This window comes from Podarcis tiliguerta, assembly GCF_965153285.1.
Source record: "Podarcis tiliguerta genome assembly, chromosome: 1".
Lineage (NCBI taxonomy): Eukaryota > Metazoa > Chordata > Lepidosauria > Squamata > Lacertidae > Podarcis > Podarcis tiliguerta.
The window spans coordinates 99,052,962-99,075,414 of record NC_139534.1 but is presented as its reverse complement, the minus strand read 5'-3'; the positions used below and the strand labels follow the sequence as shown (position 1 = coordinate 99,075,414).

Genomic DNA, 22,453 nt, shown 5'->3' with positions numbered 1-22,453 from the left:
TCCAGTTGTGCTGCTGCAAATGCAACATGGCTTTACTTATCTCTGCGCTTCTCCCAGCAGACATTTATCCTCTGGTCATTGCTATGGATACACGACCTGGCTGTCTGTTTCCTTGCCTTTAACTAATTAGGTGGTGTGCCCTGTGCAAAACGTAAATAGTCCCTAACCAAATGCTTAGCGAGTTTGGCTGAAAAGAAGTCCCCCTTGCTTCAGTGGGGCCAGGACAGCGTGCACAGGATTGCAACCTCACAGTATAATCCTAGACATGTTAGAGTCCACGTAAGTCTTAGGAGTCAGTCCCATCCCCCCCCCCCAGGGTAAAGCATGTATGCTGTATTGCAGCCTTAGAATTTGAAATGGACACGCGTTGCCTAAATGAGACCCTCACTTGGCATTAAGATGCCAGAGAAAGGGGGGAGGGAATTGCGGGAATACAGTTTCACACCTAGCGGGAGGTAAAGGAATTTTTAAAAGTGAGGTCAACAGAGAAAACAGAAGAGGACAAAACGGCTGCCTGCGAAGATCTGTAGGAGCTGGCGGATTTGCTTTCCTCATCTCGTAAGTGTGTCCAGTTCGGAGAATCCACCACCAGGTTCCCAAATCATTAATCGCATTGAAAGGGGAATCATGGAATCATAGAACTGCAAAGTTGGAAGGGAATTCGAGGGTCATCTAGTCCAACTCCCTGCAATACAAGAATCTCAACTAAATCATGCATGGCAGATGGCCGTACAACCTCTCCCTAAACCACTCCTCTCTACCCTAAGAGTCCCGATGCCATTGGAGTCTAGAGCACATTTCACTACTGGGTAAAGGATGACAGAGAGTTTTCTAAATGGGAGATCTGCTGAAGTTGAAAATGCAGTTTTAAAGACTTCTTTTTATACTATTTATCAACTTACAAATGGCCAGACATTTTTGGGGTGCTCCCAATACTCCTGAAACGTGCGGAGATGATGCCCGCATCTCTTAATAGCATCCTTGAGAAGCAAATGCAAAACCCACCCCCTCACCTCTCTTTTTCTAGCTGTCAATAGCTCGTAGCCACAGGGGCTATCTTTTACTTCTGCTGTCAGAGACCGTATGCCTCTGGATGTAGTAGCTGGGATTCCCAAGTGGCCAGAGGGCTGCTGCGCTCAGGTCGGCTAGCTGGTTTCCCATAGGCACCAGGCTGGCAACTGTGAGAACGGGATGCTGGACAAAGTGGGCCATTGGCCGGATGCAACAGGGCTTTGATTCTGTTCTCTCTCGTTATCTGACCCTGAAAGTTCATAGCAGGCGTCCTTACTCTTTATTTGGGCGAAGCATTGGTCGTGGTCAATTCTACCCCGTTCTGGAGATAAGGAAAGAGGCTGCTGGGGACTCAGTTGACTTGAGATTTCCCCCGCGGCAGAATGAAGGGGTAAAGTCTCGAGGTGTCTGAGAGATGTGTAGGTCACTTAAGGGGATGGACAATGCCACACACACACATATATATAAGCGAGCGAGTATCCAAACCTTACTTACACACGATGGAGAAAGGTTTTAGCCCCATCCTTATTCTCGGGATTCACTTGCAGGGAGAGCACTAACACTTGGTATCCCATCTGCAACCTGAAGTTAGACGCCCTCGGCTCTACCATCTCAGAAAGGCTCCACCTCCGACTTCCCCACCGCGTCCTCCTGCATTTATAAGACCAGTATGGAGAGTCCTGAGGAAACACCACTCACACCGCCATTGAACAGCCTCCCCGCCAGAGCTGAGCCCCCCTAAAGTAGCTTCCTGAAACAAGTCTAAACTGATGGCGGAGGGACAAGGGGCTCTGGAGCATGAATGAGTGCACCACTCAGCCACTGGGTCTGAAATCAATGAGACCTATGGACTCTCCTGGAGCGTGTGTCTACCTAGTGTGGCATGATCGTGGGCCCCTGGTCTGTATGAACAGCAGGTCAGGATAAAATAATAGGCCTGCCTCTGGGTGCTTCGCTTTGTTTTATGACTCTAGCTCGCTTTCCAACCGTCCTTTTTTGCCTCTTACTCGTTTGGCAATGGTGGGAGAGGACAAAGAGTCAGTGTACTGTGGTAGTTGCAGTGTTTCCCAAACTTGGGTCTCCAGCTGTTTTTGAACTGCAACTCCCATCATTCCTAGTTAGCAAGACCAGTGTCAGGGATGGTGGAAATTGTAGTCCAAGAACCCAAGTTTGGGAAATACTGGAGAGTACTGTATTGAGTTAGGACCTGGGAGACCAGGGTTCCAATCCCTCACTTAGCCATGAAGCTCACTGGGAGACCTTGGGCATAGCCAGGATTTATGGGGGAGCAGGCTTTATGTTGTGGGGAGCAGAACCGAGATATCTGCGACACAATTGTTCAGTTAGTTAAGTATTTTCATTTATTTACTTGGTTTATTGGGGCAGCTGCCTCCCGCACCTCCCTGGCTAGGCCCATGCCTTGGGCCAGTCACGTGCTCTCAGCCCGACCTACACCACAGGGTTGTTGTGAGGATTAAATGAAGAGGTGGAGAACCGCGCAGGCCACCTTGAGCTCCCGGGAGAAAAGGTGGGATAGAAATGCAAGAGACAAACAAACTAGGAATCAGTCCCCGTTAAGACTTTCATCTGAACACTTCACGAAGCTAAGAGAGAGAGAAACAAAAACTCCGCCCGAAAGAAGAGGGAAAACACTTGTCTGTTTGTATGTTTTCTTTTATATTCGCTCTCAAGATTCTTCCACGCTACTCCTAACAGGAGAAATCTGTGTCCGTTGTGTTTGTTGCCTTTTGCCTTTCCCGCTCTTCGGAATAATTTTTTTTCCTGCCTTCTCCTGCTAAAGACATTTCTTTCGTTCCGTTTTTCCTGACGTCCCTCCGCTTTGGGCGTCATCATCAGTCTTTTTGCTCATCAACATCGTCGCTCCTTCCTCCGCGTTACCTGAAAAGAGGAGAGAGGACATATCCCAATAACAGGCACCTCGCAATATTCCCTAGAGCAGGCGGGTGGAACTTTTGGTCTGCCAGATGTTACTGAACTACAGCTCCCATCAGCCCCTGCAAAACTGGCTAATGCCCATGGATGATGGGAGTTGTAGTTCCGCAACTCCTGGAGGGGCCGAAAGTGCCGCGCGCGCCTATTCTAGTCTACTGAGCGCGCTGTTTCCTCTAAAGAAATGTGGATGCAGATCGAGGAATGAACCACAAAGGAAAAGTACGAGCTGCTTCCCGGAAATCAGTCAATAAATTTCCAAGTAGAAACCACGAAACAGAATATAGGGAGATCCAAATGAAGGCGGCAGAAATGCACCCAATATTTTGGGGGTGGGCACACCTAACAAGTCAACTGGTGTTCAATAAGCGGCGCTCAGAGCAGATTTTAATCGCTCGCGGATGTTTAAGCACTCACAGCGAAAAGAGAGCTCTAAGTTTAAATCGGCATCCTAAAGTGTGGTGGGGAGGGGATGCAAACTCCTGGAAGAGCGCTTCCACGTGACCCTGCAAGCACCTTTCCAGGCGCATGTGCGAACGTCCTCGCTAAGTTTTAGAAAGCCCCGGGCTTTTTAAAGGAGCTTTCACACCTGACACAAAAGTGCATTTGGTTGTTCTTCCACTCAAATCTATTTTTGCCTCACTAGTGTGAATTGTGTTAACGTAGGCTAAGAAAGCATAGAGCCGTTTTAAAAACCGCTCTGAGTGGCTACGGTGGGGGCTTACGTTTGGTTTACAGACCAGTTTAAGGTAAAACGGATTTAAGACTCAGACAGGGACGTGTCTCTTGTGTCACAGGTGGGACTGATAAAAGTCGGAAGCAGATATTTGTCACTAGGTACACAAGAGGTGGGAACACTGGCCAATCCTGGCAGGCGCCCTGGAATTGACAGGCACATTGGCCAATGATGTAACTGGTGTGATTATTTATTACAAATACCTCAAAGCGGCTTACAGAAGATTCTCGCACTAAAACATCACATTCAAGTCTAGTATCGGGAACAAAAATAAACACGTTGTGAGGACACTTTACAACAACAACAATTACATACAGTGCACTGAGTGTACCGGTAAACTACAATCCGAGATAATGTTCCGAATGTTTTAATGAGAAATAAAGTTGTAAAAACAAAACAAAAAGCACAGGTTTTTTTAGAATTAAAAATATATGCTGGCCATTTCAGAGTTTATACTGAAAACTGGGATTGGTAAATATTATTATGATTATTTAAAATATTTTCAGAAGACTCAGCCATGATTCTTGCTTCCGCTCATGAAAACAGTATAAAATTTCACCAAGTTCACTGAGATAGGCCCACCTTTACCTGGCAGCCCTGACTAACGAATACTAGTACAAATATGTCTCTCAAGGTTCCCCAAAGATGCTCAGGTTAGGACTTTGGCGAGCCTCCGAGTGGAAGTTTATAAGATGATGCGGCAGCCCTAAACACATTTACCTGTGGAATTCAGGCCTCCCCGTTGAATTCCGCAGAATTTATTTCTGAGCGGACATACATAGGATTATTCTGCAAGCAGCACTTTTCGGAAACAGAATCAGACTAGCAAACATTGGCTGATACCGGAACTCATTTTCCAAATGGTCCTCCTATTCTTTTCCAGTCCTACTTGAAGAATATTTCCCAGTGCGTATTAAAAGCTTTCTAAAGCATCCCTTCTAAAAGCGCCCTCACCTAACCCATTGGACGCTTTTCACCCCATACAAAGCAAAGGCGAAAGAAAGAAAGAAAGAAAGAAAGAAAGAAAGAAAGAAAGAAAAGTCCCACCAGAGTTCAATGGGGCTTGTTCCCAGGTAAATTCGAGGATGGCAACCTTAAGCATTATTTCGGAAAATGGGAATGACGCTTTCGAAAGAGGCGCTCTTATTCTCACGTGTTGAACGACTCTCTCTCTCTCTCTCTGACACACACACACACACACACACACACACACACACACACACATATATATATATATGGAGAGAGAGCCAGTCAGATCGGCCGTCCCGTGCCGTGGAACATTTTAAGCTAATGATTATGTGAATCTATTACCCTTCAACCACTTTAGACCGAATGAACTGATTTCCAGCCCGGCGAAGGCGCAGTTGACTTCAGTGCAACTCGAATCGCTCTAAAGGTCTTCTTTAGCCAATTTTTGAATCCTGCTGCCCGTCCCACTTACGTCAAGAGGCTAAATACCGAAGAGCTAAGAAGGATCCGAGCCTCTGGGGTCTTTTTTGGTGTTTGCAGGAAAGAGGGGAGGGAGGGAGTGGGGTGAGGGAGACGTTGATGCTTTTGTTGTCAAGGGGCAAAGAGCTTATGTTCTTAACCTCTGAGGTTTTACACTCTTCTGCCGATTTGGACATTCCTTTAAGCACCGCCGTGCCTCAGATGTGTCTCAAAGGCCCCACGGGCTAATCTCCCACCTCCAACGCAGCTCCGTTTCCCCGGCGTTTTCAGCGGACCACGTTGAAGTTACACCTACAGTTTTCACCCTCTTCGCTTTTTGCTTTTCTTTAGACGGGGGTTTCGCGGGGGACTATCCATTGAATACGGAAAAATAGAGGGGACACAACTTCTGCTATTTTTTTCTTTAAAACAAAAACAAAGATTTTTGCGGGAAGGGGAGGCTGTATCCAGTATCCTTGCCGAGACACGGGTCCAAGAGACCCTCATCCTCACAACCTCTTGCCTCAGAAGAAAGCACCGAGCCGGTACATCCGGCGGATGTTGCGGACTGAGATGCGGGTTTGCGGGCCCGTTACAGAACACGCATTTAGACGAGCTGAACTTAGACGGTTGTGACAACGGGATACAGGGGTGCCAACCCGAATAAAATATTGGGGGGGGCAAGTAAGCCCCACCCCGCATAATCGATCACAAGACACGGCGCAAGCACGCCATTTGAATGGCAATGACCATAAACTTGGGGGGGGGCGTAGCCCCCTCAAACATTTTATTGGGGGAAGGGCGAAGGGACTTCGGCCTCTAGGAGTTGGCTCCTATGCTGGGATTGCAACCCTCACGTGCGAATCAGAGGACCGCCGAGTTCAGCCCAGGCGTACTTTCGTTTAAAGATGTGAAGCATTGACTTCTGGGGCAATTCTCGGAGGAACTCCTCGAGGCGTTAGAGGTGTTCGGGTTTTAAACATCTTTTAACATGGACTTAAGCTGGGACAAGATCCCAGCTTCCTGAGACATTTTCTTAAAAAGCGGATCGCAGACCTCATCCTTTGTGCTGAGGTAGAGTCATAATCGCGTATGGAAACAGGGAAGATGGTTACCCGCGTTGCCTTCCTTTCCTTAAATGGAAACAGGGAAGAGGGGAGGGGGACCCAGATGCAATCTTGGAGTATTTACACTGTTCTATTAGGAAGCCGGGGCCCAGCCAGCACCCCTGTGGGGGGAAGTTCTCTTGAAATCCATAGGAGCTCAGTGGAAAGGCGCGCTATTGTTGCGAGAGGGAGGAAGGCAAAACAAAACAGAAACCTCGAGGGGGCTGTTGTTTGTTTGTTTAGGCGTTTCATGAGAGCAGCAGACAGGAATCAACTTTGGTTTTCCGGCGCACCAAACGACCTGCTTTCCCAATCGTAGACCCTAAGGCAAAATGCTGGCAGTGGAATAAAATTAATGCCCCTTTGAGAATTACGAACCTGGAGAATACTGAGGTTGACATCCTATACCCCGTTACTTGGAAGTAAGCCCCACTGAATCATCATCCAGGGAGAGACTCGGATCCAAGGACTGCTCATCCTAGTGTGGATTTAGGGATCTATGCTGAATCTAGCAGTGGCTTGCTCTCCTCCACGGCCCTCCGTGCATACCTTTCAGCTTTACAGAGCAATCCCATGCACGTTTATTTGGAAGTAAGTCCCACTGAGGTCAATGGGGCTTATTCACAGGGAAGTGGATAGCTGCTTGCGACTTAGGCGGCTACCTAATAAACAGTCGCTCTTTGAGCGTTGCTTCTTTCCTTCCATGATAATCTCCTTAGGCTGACACTTGGGAGTTCTGGAAGTTCTTGGTGGCGTGAAAATTGGAGGGATCCAGTTGTGCAGGATTCGTTCCCTCCTGCACCGTTCCGTAAGCAGCTCACGTATTGCCCACCCAGGTCTAAGCATATGGGCCCTGTTCCAGATAGTCTTTCGCATCAGATTCAAATCTGAAACTCATGAGACTTCTGCAATTAGTCCCATTGGTGCATCCATCCCGCCACCCCCGCCACGCATGGGTCTTTAAAATTATTTTCTCTATAGCCAGTAAACACCCCCTCTGTCCCCCCCAAAAGAAAAAAATCCACTTCAAACGGATTTATGTATTTTTTTGTAATTTTAACTCGCTCTTTTCAATGAAACTCGGGGGGAGAGTGCATAGTCTTCCCCATTTTGTTCCCGTTTAGACCGAAAGATGGCAATTGGTCTTAGATCGTGGAAAAATTCAGCGCTAGGCCCAATTCCAACTCATGTCTGCCTGGTCTAGCAACCATAGCAGGCAGCCCCTAGGGCCGTGGGGCCTTCCGCTCTGCAATAAAATATTTGAGGGGGCTGGACCCCCGCAAAGTTGAGGAGCATTGCCATGGGGCAGCTGCCCCCCATCAAGTAAAACAATAGAAATATTTAACTAACTGACCAATCTGCCCCCCCCCCCCACAAAAACCTATAGGCATTGCCATTCAAATGGTGTGTGTGCACCATGTCATGTGATCGATTATGCTGGGCGGGGCTTACCTGCCCTCCCTCCCCCCAAATATTTCATTCAAGTTGGCACCCCTGCTAGCAACACTCTGGAAACTACCATGCTGGAGTCATGCCCCAGTTTGTTTCTATGAGACTCCAGCGCGCGTTCCTGAGCCGGATTCTTAATCTTATTGTGGATGCGGCTGCTGCCCATTTTATTGGTATCTTAGCGTTTTGCAGAAGGCTTGGGGCGGAGGTGGGCTCACTACCTCGCCTCGCACACCCCGTACACGGAATAAATGGAATAACGGCAACTTTGGAATCAGAGGCCGTTTCTTTCCCACCCTGAATTGACCTTAGGTTGTATTCTTGTACTATTGAAATCAATGGTACTTACTTCTGAGAAGACCTGCTTGGAACTGCATGCTAGGAACGCATTGTTACTCCCCTCCCCCATCATGTTTCAGCCCATTTCTAGACTTGCATCCGGCTGTTTTGATACGTGGCGGGGAGGGGGAGGGCCTCCATCTATTTTCTTTACCTACTACAAAGCCTCACGTGATGCATTACAGGCCTCTTCCCAACGAGTAAGAAGTGTCGCATCCGTCAGATGCTCGATGCAAACAGGAAATAGCTCTGGAATCAGAAGAAATCGAAGGACAACGCCTGATTCCCTAGCCATCTCCTTAAACACCTTTCAAGTTCTATTTTCTTTCAGTTGTGTTGTGGGCACACATTTTCTTCGATGGGAAGAAAATGGTCTTTCTGACTGGCGCCTTCCATGCGCAGCGCACGAGAAATGGGACTCGATGCAACTTTGGATCGGGACGAAAACGAAGCACGCAGGCGCTACAGAGATCCATAGGAACTCGAGCTTTACGGTGTCCCTCATTAACATAAAAGAAAAAAGATGGGAGGCGGATTACGCCATACTGTTTTGTGTGAAAATACAGAAAACTATTTCCAAAATGACTTTACTTACACAGGGTAACATCATTCCTGTATATTCAAAAGGGAGTCCCCCTGTTCAGCTACAGTTGATTCCTATGTAAAGAAGCAGCCTGACAGAGGAATACTGGAAGTGTCTCCTCAGAAGTAAGTCCCGTTGAGTCCAATGGGACTTACTCCCAGGAAAGTGGATAAGGGATTACAAACAAGCGCTTTGGGGAACACTGAGTCTGTGCTTTAGAATATAGCATGAACGTATTAAAAAAACAAGTCAACATATTTACGCATCCTAGCTCTAATTATTTCAGTGAAACTTACTTTCAATGATGTTTTTATTCCACGTAAATCTGTTTAAGATAAGGCTTCGGGTATTAAAAATAAACCTTCCACCTCGACTTCAAACACATTTACATTTGGTGGGGAGTTAGTGTCCATAAAATTAATAGCACTTTCTTCCAACAAAATGTGTTCAGGGTCCACACGCTACGAGGAGGAAACCCATTAAAAAATACTTAAGATACCTGTTTGGCTTGCAATTGATGCTTTTTTTGGTCTTCAGTAACGTTCAAGAAGATCACACTTACGCTCGGAAAATATTGTTATTTTTCTTTAATGGGGAAAATTTGGACTCCCGCGAGTTAGATCTGTGGTTTTTAGGGCTAGGATGAAAATTGGACTGACACCACTTTGCACTTTAACAATCGGATTTCGTCAGGGTACAAGTTGTTTGTTTAACCCGACAGCTCCGTGCACCCCGTCGCACGCTTTACACACTCATTAAAACGATTATTCACGACCTGTCGAGTGTTTTCTAGTTCATTCACAGGAAAGACTTAGCGCCATAGGATCCAAGCATAGACCGTCCTCAAATCTGCGTCTGGTGCGCTGGTATCTAGCTTCTACAACTTGCAAAAGAACGGATGTTCTAATAACAACAATAACTGTAATAATATTTCTGACACCTCAGTCCTAAACGCAGTTTATCTGGAAGTAAGATCCACAGGTTCCTTCCAAGAAACTGAAGTGCAGAGTTCACAGGCTTAACGTGAGACCAGGGGGAAATGATCCTTAACTCATTAGACTCTCAAAGTTGCATTCAAAAACAAGGGAATAACTTCCCAGGTAAATGTTTTAGGATCGGGTGTCTAGCTCTCTGATACCAAATAAATCCGCAGGCCAATGCTGACGCGGTTTACTCGGAAGTAAGGCACATGGATGTCAGTGGGGTTTAACCTCAAAATGCTGTTGTTTGGGATTTCTTGGAAATCTGCCCCAGTGGCTCCAACAGAACTGACCTAGGGACAAACAGTACCTTTTAAAGATAGCTTTTGACAGCTCGGCAGGATCATAAACAAACGGCCCGGAATGACTCTATTTTCCAACAGTTGGGTTGGAGAGGTTGAAGTAGAAAAATGAGGAGGGGATTCCTAGGGTAAATAAATAAATGCACCAGTCAACCGGCATTTCTATTCTACAGGAATTTTATCTGAAGCGGGGGCTAGACTCCGCTTCCCCTCCCAAAAAATGGACGAATGAGAATTTATGAAGAAAGCAATCTTGATTTTAGAAGGTCAGAATTTCCCCTCAATTGTGGCACATGGACAGAAAACTCAACAACCAGAAAAGTTGCCCCACTAATCAGTTGCAGCCAAAACTGCAAAGAATCTTGACGGCAGCCTTCAAAACTTCACCGGTTTATTGTGGCATTATAAATTTTAAGGTGCCTGCAAAACTCATCACACTTCTAGATCGATGAGAGTAGGATTGGGGTGGCCGGCCTGCTAATGAAGGGTTCGGGGGTTTTAACGGACGAACTTCATACAAAAGCGCTTCCAACGATTCTCAAAAGCCCGGAGGAGTTTATAATTCTGGCCAAATGTGTCCTTTCACCTTCGTGGTTTAACAGGAACAGGTCACATATCGCCCGTCACAGTGAGATAGAATATTGTGGTTTCAATTAAGAAAGGCAGATCGCCGTAAGGCCGCTATCCCGACGCCCATTGACTCAAACCAGCGGAAATGAAACGAATCCGCGGTGCGCTGCTAGTATAGAGAATCATGCATTTCCGAAAGGTTCTTGCTGGCCAAAGCTTTTGGAAACCTTCGGGAGGGAGCGCTGAGAGGGATTTTATAAGGAACAAACGCGCAGTCAGATTCCGAGCCCAGTTAAGATTCGGGTTGCAGGACGGAAATTGCGCCGCTGCTGTTCAGGAAGCGCTCGGCTCAAATCCCTTCCAACCAACCTCTGATATTATGTGTGTTTACTAAGGGTACTACTCGATTCTCCTATGTAATATCTCCCGTTCTCACTCTTTCTCTTGTGTGTGTGAGTGAGTGAGAGAGATAAAATGTGTATATAATATATATATGCATTATTTCTCAAGGTTTTCAAATTTTTCGCAACATAAAGTATATTATTATAATATAAAGAAAACGGAGAGCAAAAACGCGAAATCTAAACGATTTCTTAATTTCTCGCAACGTGAAGAGAGCATGTATAAATTGATTGTTAGATATATAATAATCCACAATCAGGTGCGCTGTTAAGAAGGACTCTTCCAAGCCTGCATCTCCTCCGCCTTTTGCTCAGCACCAAGCCGCTAAGATAAGATCAAGGCAAAAGAAAAAAAGAAAAGAAAACCGAAAATCTGTACATAAATACTTAAAAACCGGGCGCAAATAAACACACCAATCGATAGCAAAGTAGCCAGCGCTTGTTCTATTGATGGGGACACAATCGATCCCACCCCCCTCTTCCTGCCAACCAAGACTCCGAACTACTCTGTAGGTAATTATTAGGATTTGAAAGCCACGGATTTTAATCAGCAAAAAATAAAATAATTTAAATGCTTCCATTTTAACCTGGATGGAATTTTCTTCTATTAGAAGAGGGAAAACGCCCGCCGTGGGAGTGTGGGTTTAGTTTTATTGCCACCACCCACCACTCCCAATTGCAAAACTTTTACAGTAGTAAAACAAATGGGGAGTATTTTTTTTTTCTTCAAACACGACGGCGAACAAAATGCATCTTGGAAGAAACAACAGCCTTAATAACACGGTTTCTTCCTTTCTGTCTGTCACTCTCTCTCTCTCTCTCTTTAAAATGTAAACATTGGAATCGGGTGATAGCTTCTTGAAATGGACACCAACCTTGCAGTAAACTCGCTTCCTTATAATTCTCATACAAATCCTCGCTGCCCCCACGTTTTTAGATATATTGAGCCTAAGGATGCCAAAAAGAGAAGAAATTCTCTTCCAGTATATATATACATTTTCTCTCTTTCCCAAAAGAACATTTATCGTCGTTCCCACCCTCACTCACTTTCAACAAGATTATCGCAGCCTCTTGTGGAATGCAAAACTCTTTCATTATACAGAGCTGCGATTTTTCAAAAGAAGCAACACCCATATAAATAAGTACATTCCCCCCTCGTTGTTTCTTATACTGCCTGTCTGAAAACCTTAGTGATTTCTGAAGGGTTCTCTCGGACTGTGACCCTCCTCTTCTCCCGTAGCCCTGCACGCCACTCTCCCATCCCATATGATCAATCCAACAATCTGAAATTATTTCTGCTCGATCAACCCTGAGAAGGGAAAGTGACTCCTCAAGGAAAGTCAGAAGTATAACCCTCCTTTCCCTCTGCCTACCTCTTGAGATTATAAGGGAAGCTCGAGAACCTGGAAAGTATCTGAACTAATCTATTTTAGAAACAACAACAACACTGAAATCCTAATTCGCAAAAAACTGAGAGAGATCGAGATTTCTACCAAGAACAGATCCGAAACATTCAAGCTGTTCCCACGAGGTTGGGCGAAGACGGGCCCTTCTCCCACACACGTGTGCGCGCCCCGCAGGCCCGCCTGCTTCCTTCTTCGCGCCGACCAAAATCCCCCTTGGGTTCAAGGAGTCAGCTTAGGTTGGCTAGAATCATATGGTTTAACCTGAGATGGTTCTCAGATCTGGCATAACAGAATAATATCGAAAATGCTTTTTGGCGTTTAACTCGTGGCTTTCTGTAGCCTACATAATATATATGAAGATAAAGCAAAGAGCATAAAACTTTTAAATCCTCACACACCGCCATCTTTAAACGTCTGAATGGAAGCCAACTAAGGTCAGTTTGACTCATGCCCAAGTCATCGGAAGGATCCGCAGAAAGTTAAGCAAGTTAAGGAAGCGATCCCAACTCCCTCTGAAATAAAGTGGACTTTTTTTAAAAAAAGTTAACTTTGCCCTGGTGGTGCCCATGGCTTGCAACTGAAAGAAACTCGTTTATTGAGACCTCTTTCCAAGGAAATATGTTCCAAACTGGCGTGGAATGCCAATTAAAAACCAGATTCGAGACAGTCGAGAAACGCACCTAAGAGCTGTGGTAGAAATGTGCCTTATTTGAACACGTCCAGAAAACTAGCGCTCTCTCTCTCTCTCTCTCTCTCTATATATATATATATATATGGAGGCAATCTTCTCCCATAATATTTGCAAATGGGTTACTAGTGGTGATCGGTGCTTTGGAAAGCAGCTTAAACTAAAATTAGGGGATGTGAATTGATTTGCACCGTGCGATAAATTACAGTAACTTTTTTTTTTTTAATTCTCATTATTGCTTTCCCTCCCCGCCTCTGGTTGGTTGCTCTTTGCTCCCCACCGGAAGGTGGTGGCGGCGGCGGCTGAGTTTGTGTAACCTGTTCTCACGTTGTTGTCATGGAAACGCCACACAAACCTCCCACAAAGCTTTAGATCGCCTTTGCTGTGGGAGGGCACAGAGGCCCAAACTGTCTTACAGGGTGATCCGCGGTGAAGCCGAAGTGGTTGGGGATAAACAAAAACAGCATCAACAAGCGGCGGCGGCGACAGTAGCAGGGAACGGGGCTTGCTTAGATGCCGGTGCTTCTCAGTGCAAGCGCCTCTGTCCGCTGCTGCCGACGTGCCCTGTGGTGGTTTGCCACGAAGTGCCGCGCCTGAGCTCAGCGACACCGACACTGTACCTTTAAGGCACATCTGAAGCACGTCCTCGCCCTCGGAGAATCCTGGGAACTGTAGCTCGCCTTTCACAGACTTACAGTTCCCGACAACCTTCAAGAAACTACAGTGCCCAGAATTACTTGAGGGAGAAAGGTGCTTCGAATGTGCTTTGAAAGTATAGCGTGTAGGCAAGGTTGTCAATTGAAGGTGAGAGGTGAAGCTCTTGGCTTCAGTACATTCGGATGGGGGAAGAGATTTCCATGGGCTTTAATGTTCTTTCCTTCCACACCATAAGCTATGGAGCCTGGGGCCGGGGCAGATGGCCTGAATTAGATTCCCCTTTGCAGTAATGACAAGGGAGGAAAGAAATTTTAAATTTACCACTAGAAGAGTAACACTGAGAGATCCGAATCAGTGTCTATCTGTCTGTCTATCTATCTATCCAGCCATCCACCCACCCATGCACTCACACACACTGAAGGTGAAGCTTATGTATCTATATGGCAGTCAAATTTTCTAGGCACCTGAAATTCGAACATGTGTGCCAGAGGAGGGAACACTGAGCTCTTGGTTTCTTGCGCTTGGCAATAGCGCCCTCGCCCTGCAGTTTAAAGAACAGCAGAGGCATAAATCCTATTGCATAAACACACTTAATAAACCTTAACGTTGCCCATATGCCCACATTCCACGCGTTCCTCAAACCAGAGCAACCTCCAGTTCATCTCCCTAAACTTAGGGACTATTTCTGTCAATCAGCTGTAAGCAAGCATTGCACGACAGAGGCGGAAGGTGAAACAGTGCCGTATCCATGGAGAAAAATTAAGTAACCAAAACAGCATTTCAGACTCTCTTTCTTTCTTTCTTTCTTTCTTAGTCGCTTCAAAATCTAAATTGACCCATTTATCCCATAGGCAGGTTTCTTAAAAACTGTCACCGGTAGATCCATTCTCTCTCCTGACTACTAATTTCATTGTATATAAATTGCCTTTGGAGGGAGGGAGAATGAACTTCACCCTCTTTCCATTTCCTGCAAGGGGAGATAAACCTCTCAGTACTTCATTACCGTTGGCTCTGATTGCGTTCAGCAGGTGTTTTTATCTTCCCTGCGTTTGGGTAACTCAAATTGGTGTATTAACAATTAATTATTTTCTTGAGATTACAAATTACAGGAACAGGGGAATTAGGGGGGAAAGATAATTTACAGTGTGGCGCACGCTGCATTGTTCTTCTGTTCCCCCTTCCCAGCGGGTCAACTTTAACCATTAAGAAGATTTAAAAAGAAAAGAAAAACCCTCCCCCCAAAAAGGCAGCACTGAACATAACAGTCCAGCATAGACGCATCACATCACTATTTTTAAAAAGATAAAACCTGGGAGGGGATCAAAAGTTAAGTCGATTTCACGATCCACACCCAGTTAAGGCTGCGATGCTGTACCAATTTATGTGGGAGTCAGCCTCACTGAACGAAATGTAGGCAAACACGGATATCTCGCCCACTGCAATTCTTTAACATGGAAGCTTGAAATCTCCATCATGTCTAGCGGGACTCCTAGGGAAAGTGTGCGTAAGAAAGTGTGCCCAGGAAAGTGTGCGTAAGATTTCAGCCTTAGGCCCATTCCTAAATGGATCCTGTTCTCAAATAAGCATGCGTAGGAAAACTGCGTCTCAAGCGTCCCTTCGTTCCTTCCAGTACGAGCGACACAGAAGTCTCATATCTGTCCCTAGGAGTTAAATACACAAGACTTGGAGTGGCAGCCTTTACTGGACGTTCACTCCATCGACTTATGAGGGTCTCCTTCAAAGAAAATATGGGCCGCGCGATCCAGCTAAAATTAAGCTTGAAGCTCAGTGATTTTGCTTGGGAAAGAATTGAAAGCACGCGAACGAGTCTCCCGAACCGACAGCCAAACGATTTTGGGATGCTTCACTTTGGCTGGATTGGGCTCGTGTGGAAGACTGAAAAGTTTCTAGCACAAATAAGTCCTGAAACTGCATGGAAGCACTTAACGAGGAGCACGCCGAAATTTGACACCAGAGCCGTTTCAAAAGTTTATCTTGTAGTACTCCAGTTAATTTCTCATCTCAGTACAATATCCAGGAATAATAATCCCTTTCCTTATTTTTTTTTCAACCTTTACATAAATCGCTTTTCCTTTCTTAAATGTTGCTGGCGACACTTTTTCTTTATCTTAAATATGAAATAGGGAGCCACTGGACAATTCTGAGCACGCTTCCTAAGGAGAGCGACTGATGTAGTTCAATTTATTTATGAGTTAATCTGCATAGGATTGCACTGATAGTAAAGGGTTTTGCATAATGAAAGCGGTGCAGACAAGGAAGCTGTCTTGAGAAAACCTCATTAAAATAATAATAATAATAAAATTATCTGCATAGATAGATACACACAGATGTATATATACAGAGAGAGAGAGAGAGAGAGAGAGAGAGAGACCACAGGCGCTTTCAAACCAAATGTAGGAACTTAATATCTCATTGTCTTCAATGGGAGGCGGAAGCATTCATGCTGGAGCGATCAATGGGCCTTAAAGGGTTCTAAAGTTTGGCTGGGTCCTATCCATATGTATTTAGGAAACCCACAATTATTTAGGCACATGTGACACCTGAACACGGTATCGCATTAAAATTAAAGCAAAAAGGTGGGGGGGGGGGGAGAGAGAGACAGAAATTGCAAAAAAAACTCCTTTTAAAAAAACCCTTCTCTTTCTAAATCGTGAATCTGTGTTTAGACAAATGAATGAAAGAAAGAGAAACTGGCAATTAAAACAAGCAGCAACCCCAAAAGTAATGTAAACAGCGCTCGGTGAAGTTTAGGAGAGAGCAAAGGTGCACTCACCAGTTCGAAAAGGGCCGAAGGAAGAAGGCGGCGGCGGCGGCGACCAAGCAGGTCGGATTCCTTGGGCTCCTTCTTCCTTTCCGCCGCAGGTAATTCTTCCCACCCGCTTCAAAAGGCAAACAAAGGCTCTCTCAGCGGCGCAATCGTCTTGGCTTTTCGTCACCTTGGCTCTTTGTCGCTCGAGTCTCCCCCTTTGAAAAGCAGGCAAAGTCTTCCTTCTCGCCAGTTGTCAAAGGTCTACAGTGTTTCAATGGAAGAAAGCAGGATACATTTTACCCAGGTCATGACTCTTAAAATAACAAATAAATAAAACTGAAGAAGAACGAATAGAAAAGGGGGGGGGGGTTGCTATTGTGGGGGATTGTGCGGTGTAGAAAAGACGATCCAATTCTTGGCCGGTCCAAATTTACAGATCGAAATGGAGGTAGATAGGGAGAGAGAATTCATAATATTTGATTTATTTATTTTTCCCGGGTGAAGGCCGAAGAATGGATATAGACAGAAGCTTTCCCATCTCTCTTCTCCTGAACCCCTCACCCCCCTTAGGGAGAAGGCGGAATGGGGGCTGGCTGGCTTGAACTTCACCTACCCTGCTGCTGCTTGCTGCTGCTACTGCTGCCAGGATAGCTCACTGAGATCCTTCGTCCAGCTGTTTTCCTTCCCAGAAGGTCCCGTCCTTCTGCCGTGGAGTCGAGAGGGCAGGTTCTCCGCTGAGAGGTAGGAAATCGCAGCAACTCCGCCCTCTGGGCACGATCACCCAAAGCCAGCCAAAAGAGCCACAGCCAGCCAACCCTAAAAAAACACCCTCTAATGATCTTCACCTTCACCTCTGGCTAACCCAAGAGCTCCGCCACTTTTTTTGACGCTGGGATCCCACCGCAGAGGCCTCCTGCACTAGACCCTCTTCCCCACCCCCATAACCACCACCACCACCTGAACCGAACGGGCCTCTGGCTGGAGAACATCTCGCTGGATCTTCCATGGCTTCCGCACCAAGTCGCCTTCACCATACGAGGACATCACAGCCTCCAATCTAGAGGAGCTGAGCTTAAGGCACGGGAACCTACCCCAGGAGCCACTGCAGAAATATACAGCGGGGGGAATGCCTTCATTCACATGCAAATAGATCCACGAATATGAGAAGTTCATCATTTTAGAAAAAATGAAGGGAAAGAAAAGGGAATCCTAGTTATATTCCTGTCCTGGCGCAAACGACAGGGCTGGTGTGACATAGCGTGGAATTTCCTGTCCTAAACTTCCTCCCCTACTCAGATAGCTCCAGTGTAAACGCCAGGTGAGTTCTGTTTGACAAAGGAGTGGATTAAAGTTACCGAAGCTCACTATTAACAAAAAAAAAAAAAAGAAGGAGGAGGAAAGGGGGCATCTGAAGGTCAATTTCGGCAATTACAATCCCATAAAGGTTGAACAAGAGCACAGATTCTCAGACTAAAACAAAATGGGAGGGTTCCTCGAAAATCTATATCAATCTCTCATGGACAGCTTTGAGCTCCACCGTGTTTGATGCAGACGGTGCGATGCGATCAGCCCCAGGAAAAGCGTGCTTGCCTGAGTCCCAAGGCCTCAGAACGCCGCTCTCCGGCACCCTTCTTTCTCTAGGGCCAAATCAGATCTCTTTCTGACAGGCCAAGCCTAATGTTTTATTATGATTATTTTGATAGCGAGAAGAGAGCCTCTCTGTTTTCGGTGCGCAAGTAAAAATGTCCTTAAAAGAACTTTCTAGGGAGAATTTTAGATATGAACGGCGTTTGAATTATTATTATTATTATTATTATTATTATTATTATTATTATTATTGTATAATTTATTCCAATAAATTAAATATGTCCGTGGAATATATTGTTACTGAGTTCTTTTACGATGCAATATTTCCTTTATAGGCTGGCGTATTTGTTACCACCCCTCGTTCCCTTTCAGAGTTTAAACAGTCCCAAAATTTAAACCAAAGAACCACCGACGAATAAATGTTTTTTTTAATTAAAAAAAACCCAAACATACAACTGGGGTGAAAAAAAAGTGTATTTTCCACCAACATGCCTTGAAGGATATAGAAACGCTAAATTTAAAAGTTGCCTAGAGCGCCAGGATATTATCACTGGGTGATATCCAACGTTAGCTATACTCAATGTAACTTAAGTCGGTTGATTTCAGTGGGTCTACTCTAAGTATGACTTTGTTGGATATCTATTATTATTATTATTATTATTATTATTATTATTATTCGGACAGGAAGATGGAGTGATAGTAATCAATCCGTCAGGATTTCACAAGTGAAAACTTTAAGGAAGTAATGTCCAGACCTTGAAGTGGTGACCATCAAGCATTCAGTTCCTTGGCAAACCAGGAGAAGTGCATGAGAAAGCAAAATGGTGTGGCCCATCTGCTGAGAGACAGAAGTAAATGAAATGAAAAGTTGAGGGCCAGAGTATTGATGGCTTTGGGATACACGCTAACATATGTACAGGAGGACCTGAATGGTCATTGTAGCGATTGATCCGGAAAAACAGAACAAAAAGAAGCGCCGCCTTTCCAGGTAAAAGTAAATAAATGCACGCCTGGATGATATAACTCCAGGAAAGCTATTTCTCTGCCTTGCTCTCTTTCCGATTTATATACAGCACGCACACATACACACACCCTAGGTCTCGCGATGGCACCCGAAGCGGTCTACAACCCCGTAATCAAAACAAAAGGCAATCTCGGGAGTTGGCAGATCAGAGGAGACGCCTCTTCTCTTCTGCCGTGACCCTCCCTTCCTCCACCTGGAGTAAAAAAAAAAAAAAAAGTGAGGAGGAATCACCTGAGCGCCTCAAGGTGCAGCCAGCCCGTGACAGAAACCCGGAGTTGCAAACGCCAAGTGCCTGTTTACACCTACGAGGGGGAACTTACGCAGACACACACTTTCACACACAGCGAGACACACACAACCTATTTTCTTCAGGAATGACCATGCATCAAGTTTAGCTAGTTAAGGCTTATTGAGGGGGTGTGGGGAACCCCTATACCTTCTATTAGGCTTGCAAATCTGGAACCTACCATATGCCATCACCAAGCCCCCTGCTGTCCCCACTTCTACACACTTCCAATGCAGGATCGGGTCAGAGTTTGGATTCCTCCCCCGCCCGTCTTTTTTGTTTTTTTGTTTTGCCAGTGCCACTGCAAATAGCAGGTTTAATTCCTGCTGCTGGATTCCCCACAATATGCAACCCATGGCAAGTGTTAAATAATACATCGGCCCCTTTGTCAGCTGCACCACCAGACGCCTCTCCTCGTTTGCTCGGCTTTGGCAAAGGATACAGACTCCATGTTGGAATCGGCACAGATTATTATTATTATTATTATTATTATTAATAATAATAATAATAATATTACTACCGGAAGTCTTCAGAATTACCTGTTCCTGCAACTCCCCCCCCCCAAAAAAAAACACCCTCTCTTTTTTTTAACCTCAGGATATTTGGTTTTTTAATTGTCGCCCAACATTTCTGTGATTTCCGTCTTTGCAAACGATTCCCCATAACCCGAGGCTGGAGTCAGGCACGTCAAGAGAGCGTCCTTTGCGATTTCCACCCCAGCCAAGTCACTTTCTTTACAGAGTTAGGAGAACTTGGGGGTGGCTAGGTTTCCCCTACACTCACATACACCCCTAATTCTACTCCTTAATCACTCCATCCCTCTTTCCTTCGTGAAGAACATCAACTCTTCAGCAACCCCCTACCTCCCCCTTGTTTCCCAGCATGTCAACATTTTCTCCTATCCGTCGCCTAAAGTATCTCCTGGTTCCTCTCGCTCTCTCCTTTTTCCTTCTGGGGGGAGGAGAACTCCTTTTTGAGAAACAGAGAGAGAGAGATCCTCTTTAAAGCGTTTGGCGATAGCATCTCCAGCAAAGAGATTATTTTTCATCCCCCCATTGTGAGCAGGGAGCCGGCTTATTGCATTACTGCCGAACCCCTTGCCGACTACACAATTGTAACAAATGAACAACTTGTCCTCTAAGGACTCGCTGCGGGATCCAATTAGCCGAGAAACCCTCTGCACCGGGTTTTCTGAAGCGATTGGCAAGAATCGCTGCCCTCCTTCTCCCGAAATTCTTCCCCAAACCGGATGCCTTAAAAAAACACACACCAAAAAAAACCCCAGCCCTCGCTGCCACGCCACCCCTTCAGCCCAAAGCGAAAAGCAAACGGAACGGCCAGGCAGTAAAAAAAACTTAAGCTCCTTACGTCAAACAGACACTTGGGCTTCAGTAGAACTCTATCTCTATCTATCCTTCTATCATATATATATATATATATATATATTTTCCAGTGCAGTGCACTTCGTCAAAGGGCAAATTCTGCACATCACCTCAGAACCCATGACATCATTGCTGTATTTCTTCCCTACCCTTCATTTCCTCCAGCGATTCCTTCCATCAAAACTTGGGCGCACGCGAGTGCAGTTCATTTTTAAATGGAAGGGGGGACGACAAATATACTTTTTCCAGGAATATATATATATATATATATATATATATATATATATATATATATATATAAGGCAAGCAGCCCCCCGCTTTTGAAAACACAAGAAAATGAAGCAGCGAGAGCTGTTTGTGGAGCTACGCACACGCAGAACACCCGTAACTTAGGCACACATTCACAAGCACATAGAAAAGAAAGAGGGAGGGAAGGCCGTCTTCCTACCCGCCACCCCACTCCTGAAACTCACAGCCCCATCCAAAACACGTTTACTCGGATGTAGGCCTGGCCGTTGCACTTACTTTCGGGCAAATACGTTTAGGAATGAGGCTCTTAAAAGTCAAGGGCTTCCAAGGCAGTGTGCTTTGTTGGACTCTTTGAAATAGGGAAATGCAAACGGCCAGGAGTGGAATGCAAGCTTGCACGCATTCAAATGACCATGTAAAGGTTGTTGTTAAATAATAACCCAGCATTGCTACACCACTAGCCCCTCAAACGCAAAAGACCACAACACAAACCATCGAAAACCCTCCCTCGTAGAACAGTAATCAAGTATGTTTTCAAGGCAACATGTGCCAAATTTTCCATTTTAAAAAAAACACCACACTCACACACCTACGAGTATTTTATTCTTATTGGGTCAGATTCTGAAAGCGGAACTAAAGGGGAAGTTCTTCAGTTCTCTTAAACATTAAACTCCAGATTTGCTCTCGGATATTGTGGCAGATGGAGCAATTGAGAGGTGGGGCCTAACATTATAGGTCAGCTTCAGTTTCCTATTGTTTTAAAAGTACTTTGGATGCTAAAACTTCTTTATTTAAAAAAGACAAAAAAACTATCGAGTATATATGAATTTAGCCTATTTTTTATTTCTGTGTGTTCATAGTAAACATTTTTTTTGTAAGTGACAAACACGGGCATATGACCACAGTATCACAATCAAGATTTTTTTTTTTTAAGACGACATTAACAATCACTCAAATTTATGCGGCATTTGCGCAACACAGGTTACATATTTGCAAGGTTTACCTATAAGTACAATAGGTATTAACATTTCACTACATTTAAAAAAAAATAAAGGTGACCTGTTAGTGACCACATACATCAAAATATACACAACACAAACTGAAGGCAATTCATGAATTTTTGTCCCCTCGGATTCATTTGAACGGGCAGTGCTGCAAAACTGAAATGATATCCTTCTTGTTCTGATTTGCTGTATTTTATTTTATTTTTTAAAAAAAACATTTCGTACACTGAGTGCATTTTCTAAAAACCCAATCTTTGGTCTAAAAGTAAACAAAAGGAAAACAAAAAAGGGAGGGGGGGAGAAAATTGGCTCTTTTTTAAAAGGGGAGGGAGTAGAGAACAAAAGAATCCAGGGCCAAAATGCAATTATTGAGTTTCTCTGCCTAATTGTTCTGCTTCCACCACGCAAATGACACTTTGCATCGTGGCGTTCATCAATTTATTATCATCATGATTAAATTTTAATTTTACTCTCATGGTCTGCACCCACCATCACATCCATGATAACTTATAATACTGCAAACATGGAAAATCTGGTGGGTCGGC

General features: G+C 45.0%; 1 protein-coding gene across 4 annotated transcripts in view; it reads right to left on the bottom strand.

The window, feature by feature from the left end:
- FOXG1 (forkhead box G1) overlaps window positions 1-22,453 on the bottom strand; it is a 51,185-nt gene that overhangs the window by 25,940 nt on the left and 2,792 nt on the right. The window contains exons 2-3 of one of the 4 annotated variants that reach the window (XR_014514323.1): window positions 16,401-16,637; window positions 2,665-2,910 (exon numbers count right to left, since the gene is read on the bottom strand). The exons of 1 other annotated variant lie outside the window; for it this stretch is intronic. The gene's annotated coding sequence lies outside the window, so the exon portion shown is untranslated. Of the gene's footprint in view, window positions 1-2,664; window positions 2,911-16,400; window positions 16,638-22,453 lie in introns of those variants that run through there. 2 more of the 4 variants (XR_014514322.1, XM_083453006.1) reach the window with 2 other exon arrangements.